A 6,000-nucleotide genomic window follows, 5' to 3' on the forward strand; every position below is an offset into this window, starting at 1 on the left:
AGGGTCATCTGGACCAGTGGTATCAAACTCAAATAGAAATAGGCCACTGATCCTAACATAAGGATCTCTGTGGACCAACCTGAGGTAATTTAAAATGAGATATCTTTATTTGATGATGTTTTTATTCCTTTTCCTCAGCATCTCCCAGGTACATTTTAATTTAATTCTGTCACACTCAGGAGTGGTACAGGCCACATCTGTAGGAGGCGGCATGTCTAATACCTCTGATCTTATCCAAATCCTCCCCGAGAGCTGCAGAGATAGGATTTGAATTCGAGTCCCTAATTACAGCCAGTGCTAGTGCCACTGGAACTCCTTTTTGAACATATAACAGGAGGCCCAGTTTCCTCATCTGCAAAATGGGAATCAGGGATGTCAAAGGCAATCCAGTTTTGGAAAGATTACAATCAGGTACCCTGAAAAAGACTCCTCTTAAGGACTATTAAATGCCTGCATTTGGACACCCTGTATGTTCTATCCCAGCATCCTTCAACTTGGAAAGAACCCCCTTCCTCTAGCAGTCCCTGTTGGCACCTTCCCAGAGTTCCCTTTGCCCCATCCATCTGCTAGGCGAGTATGTTTACACAGTCTTCCTGTACTCCAGTTCGCACTTCCTCTCTTCTTCACCTTCCCAAAAGGGGCCAGCGTGCTCTACGAGGCTGGGATGGATTTAACAATCTGTCTGGGCTCCCTTCTCCTTTCCTTCCTGAAACCGCTTTGTCTTCTTCCTCTCATCCCAGGCTACCCTGCCCCTGGATCCCTTCGCCAGACTGGCTCCGGGAAGAACCAGGATTGAGCCCAAGTCCTCCCACTGCAAACCCACTGCCCTTTCCATCATAACATTCTACCAGTCCATCATTTAGACAGGCCTGGTTTACTCTCTGCATGACAGAAGGGAGAGCTTTATGGAGAGGCTGGCAGCTCAGTGGGCACGGTGCAAGGCAGTGCCGAGAGTCTTAAATTTGGGGTCGGGAGAGCCTAGTTCAAATCCTTGCTCTGCTTTTTACTACCTGAATGACCCCGGACAAGTCAGCTCACCCCCCTGGGCCTTCGTTCCCTCATTTGTCAAATGCACCTGCACTCAAGGGCCTCAAAGGATCCTTTTCAGTTTGGATTTATGATCCTATGATCCTTTGCCACTTGATCTTTCTAGTTCTCAATTTCCTCATCCGTAAAAATGAGCTTGCATTAAATGACCTGTGAGATCCCAAGATTCCATTCTGTGCCCAAAAAAGAGTTCCAGTAACAAGAGCACTAGTTATAGTGAGGGGACTTGCATTCAAATCCCACCTCGCAGCACTCCTGGCCTCAATTTCAATTTCTCTTTATGTAAAAATGAGAGGGTTTAGACAAGATCAGAGGTATTAAACATGCCGCCTCCTACAGATGTGACCTATAACACTCCCGAGTATGGTAAAATCAAATTAAAATGTACCTAGGAGATACTGAAGAAAATGAATAAAAATATCATCAAATAAAAATCTCTCTCATTTTAAATGAAGTCAATATGCTGCCCCCAGGGATCCTTATGTAAGGACCAGACACTTGTTTTTATCTGACAACACTGCTTTGGATGGCCTTGTGGTTCCTGCTAGCTACAAACCCAGCAGAGTACTTTTTAGGAGCCAGATTGAAGAAGAAATCCAGTGACAGGATGGCCAGTGATGGAGGGAAGAGGAGTAACGATGAAAAATGGGTAAACTTCAGAGGCCAGGTGATCATGTATGCAGGCGACAAGCAAGGCTTGACTTTATCCATACCAACTGAACCCCCAAAGTGGAGATGTCACTTTACTTCCAGAGCCTCAGTTCTTTGATCTTTAAAATGGGGATGATGAGAACAGCTTAATCACTCCCCTCTCTGTTATTGTGAAGAAAAGTGAATTGTGAAGCACTGAAACTACTGCCCCAAGACTAGAGACGGGGAGCGGTTAGGGGAGATGGGGAATAGGACAGGGAGGCATCTGAGGTAGAGATCAGACTCAGTGCTGGGAATTGGGCTGACATTTCTACCGAGCCAAAATTTACCAATTATTATCCTGAAATTGTAAAGGGCTTTCTTCTTAGGAAGGCACATCTCATAAAGGTCAACTGCAAAGCCAAAGGCAAAAGAAAGGAGTGCTGATGATTTTCAGAAGGTAACAAAAACCCCTCGGGAGAAGCTTGCTGCAGAATTTGATTTGCTAATGAATTGTGCAGTTATATAACTAGATGTCATCAAGTCAATATGAGAGAGGCCAAAAAAACAAAAAACCAAAAAACAAAAAAAACAACCCCGGCACTGAATTTTGTCAAGAATTCAGTGTTCTCTAACACATCGGTGTTTACAGAATTATTCTCCTACAGTAACCCTGGGAGCTAGGTATTGGAAGCATTAGTATCCTCATTTTACAGGCAAGGAAACTGAGACTTGGAGCCCAAAGTGACCCAAGTTCTAAGTGGCAGAGCTGGGGGTTGGATTTGGGTCTTCTGACCTCCGGTCTAATTAATGGCCTTTCCACCACATCATACTGCCTCAGGGAAGCGCATGGCAAGGCCATGGCTAGGGTCAGGGATCACTCAGTCCCATGTTCCATATCATCTATAACTGCTTCTACGACTAAATTGGCCACATATCAGAACAATTGATGTTAATAAGATTGACCCCGCATCAGTAAGAAAAGGTTAAATTCAGAGTCTATAAATGGCTAATGAGGAGAGAATATTCCAGCTCAATTTATTCCCAAAGAAGGTGCACTCAGGGAAGAGGGGAGCATGGGAGCTTTGCCCTCGGTCACCCCTCTGCCTGCCTTGGCCAGAGGAGGACCTTGCAACCAGACTCACAGGTTCAGAGGTGCTAATCCTAAACTCCCTGCACCCTAGGGAGTCAGTCCCCCAGAACTCTAGAATCCAGCCCCTTATGGCTTTAGGGGTGATGCTGAGGGTTTGGGGCTAGTTTTTGAGCCTGAAGGCTATGTCTCTTCAGCTATCTAGGAAGGTCAACAAAAATAGTCAAAACAGCATTCTGGAGCTGAAGGTACCGTGTAACCCTCGGGGCATATATTGAAACGATCCAGAAAATGGGTTTCCTTCCCTCATGTCCCCTCACTGGTCTTTGTTTAGCCAGGCAGGTTCAAGTACTCAGGCAAGGGAGGTAAGCTTAATGGTCAGTCATGGTAAGGATGTGGATAATGGGCAGTGTGGGAGGTCTATACTTAGGGGGAGAATTTGGGAGCCTAAGGAGGGTGGTCCCAGGAAGCTGTCATATACCACAGCAGAAGGAGCTGTAGAAGTAGGATGGTGGGCCAGGATAAAGGCCAGGTGATCAGGAGAACTCTGTTTGGCAGGCACAGGGGCCAGCCCAAAGGAAGTGGTCATCTAAGGCACTTGGTGATCACATTTGATCCTTACAATAAGCCTAGAAGATAGGTGATATTATTTCCCCCATTTTACAGTTAAAGCAACTGAGGCAAACAGAGCTTAAACAGCTTGCTCGGGGTTACACAGTTAGAGATCATATGAGTCAGAATTGGAACTCAGCTCTTCTAAACCGCAAGGCTAATGCTCTATCCTCTGCATTCCCCCCCCCCACCGGCTATTTCAGTGGGTAGGTCAGCGAGGGGTGAAAGGCAACTAAGGCAGAGAAGGATGGCAAGGTAACAGAAACAAGGCTGAATCAGAGAATCGTGCCAGAGAAGAGGGAATAGTGGAGGCAGTACCATTTATCAGTGATTACCACACGCTAGGCCCCCAGTTATATTTCACCAATATGATCTGTGCAATCTGCACAACAAGTCTGGAAAGTAGGTACTGTGATTACCCCCACTTTATTAACTGGGAGAAAGAAAAGCAAAATGAGAAAACTTTGTGAATAGATAGTGAAGGACAGAAGCCGGGTACACTGTGCTCTGTCCTTTGGTACCTCCCCTGTCTGGCTCCCACCTCTATTTCAGGGTGTTTTAATATGACTCTCTTTATACTCTTCATTCCAATTAATTTGGCCTGTTTGCTGTTCCTTAACACGAACGACATTCTAGTGTCTGCTCATGTCTGACCTTTTGCCACAAGCTGTCTGCAATGTTCTTCTTCCTCCCCTTAGACTCCGACAGAATAAGTGTCAGAAAGGTTTTTGGACAACATCTGGTCCAACCTCCTCATTTTTCTTGTACTTGATTTATTTATTTAATATTGTTCCCCTGTTACATTCAAAAACAAAAAACAAAATTGACATTTGCTGTTTAACATTTCTGAGTCCTAGCTTCTCTCTCTTATCCCCACCCACGATTAAGAAACCACAAATAAAATTATACAAAACAAAACTTCATTTTTCAAAAGAGGATACTGAGGCACAAAGGGTTTCCTTATCCAAGCAGACCCCCCCCCCCACCAGCTTCTTTCAAGGTCCAGTTCAGGGGCCACCTACTATGTACTCTCTTCCTTCCAAGAAAACTTGTATATACTTGGAAGGAACTGACTTGGGAATATGTTGCATAACACAAAGACGCACCCTCTCCTCCCCCTTCCAAGAATGGAATTCACTTGAGGACAGGGACTGCTTGATTTTGGTACTTGGAGCATAGTAGGCAGATTAATAAATACCTGAAGTAGGAATGAATGAATGAATAGACGGCTGGCTGGCTACATAAATGAATGCAAGGCACAGTCCTGGGGGGATCCGAACAGCCCAATGGAACACAGCCTGCCCTCAGGGAGCTTATAATCACCCGGGGCTCTGTGGAGGTTTGCTGACTTGAATTTCCCTGCCTGCTGGGTCTGTGCAGCCCAAGCCCAAGGTCCTCCAGGAACAAGCTCAGCAGCAAGCCAAAGTTTGTTGACTGGGGGAATGGGAGGCAGCTCCCTGCAATCCAGTCATGTTATTTCCAACTCAGACAATGATAATGAGCTTCCCCACTTTCTAATTACTGATTTCTGCCTGGAGAAACATCTTGGCTTTTCCAATTAACAATAATTTAATATGTTATTGCTTATCCTTTTGTTCTTTTTTTTTTCTTTGAGCTCATCCAATTACTGCACACGGCTTTGTTTTCTTAGCCCTAAACACTAGTTTTAGTTTTTTCTGATGAGATTTTTCTTAGATCATGTCCTAATTATAAAGCATTTCCAGTTGTATTTAAAATCCTGGCTAAATGCTTCACGTTCGACATGTATTATAAGGGTAGAGAAAGTATCATCTGCCTGGATACCCTGAGAATATTGCAAGTTAACAAAAGGTTATTCTGGTTTTTCTAAATAAGCACTTTCCAAATGTCGAAACCATTATCTCCTACTGCCATATTTCAAATTATATGTAACTTAAACTAAATGGCTTTTTCTCGCTCTCCTTCCCAGGCCCCTGTGCGAGGAGGTAGCTGTTTATCAAATCATAGCTGGAAGCCACCTGGCCCATCCTCGTGCTACAATCCCACTCAATCCAACAAAGTTTGGAAAGTAGTTCACAGGAACCAGGCACCATCCTGGGGCTGGGGCTGGGCAGACTAAAACAAAACAATCCCTGTCCTCAAATTGTCTCTAATCTCCTAGACTCACAGCAGATCAGTTTCTAGAAAGACTGAGAGAAGCCTCTTCCCCTTCCTTTTGCCTTTCACTGGAAAATGCCCATTGCCTTTTACTTGTACATAAGGGTCTGGATGTAAACCTTGAAGGAACCTCTAAGGTCACCTAGTACAATTCCCTAGTTTTACAGATGAGGAAACTGAGGCCTACAAAGGTGAGAGGACTTGCCCAGAATCAAAAAAGTAAGCATTGGCAGAGGCAGGCTTTCAAGAAAGGCCCTAGTCTAACTATGTGTGCACGGTGCTTTCTACTATGTCTGTAGCTCTGAATATTTTCTACCTCTCCTCCTTGTCGCAATCCTCCTCTTGGGGCATATTATCTAGAATTTGTTTTTCTTATTTGATCGTCAACTTATGAGGGGCAAGGGTCCTTCTTGAGTAGTTTTCCCTTCGTAGTGCATGACATGATGCTGAACACACAGGGGCAAATGTATGCCATAACATCCCTA

This window comes from Sarcophilus harrisii, chromosome X (genome assembly GCF_902635505.1).
Source record: "Sarcophilus harrisii chromosome X, mSarHar1.11, whole genome shotgun sequence".
Taxonomy (NCBI): Eukaryota; Metazoa; Chordata; class Mammalia; order Dasyuromorphia; family Dasyuridae; genus Sarcophilus; species Sarcophilus harrisii.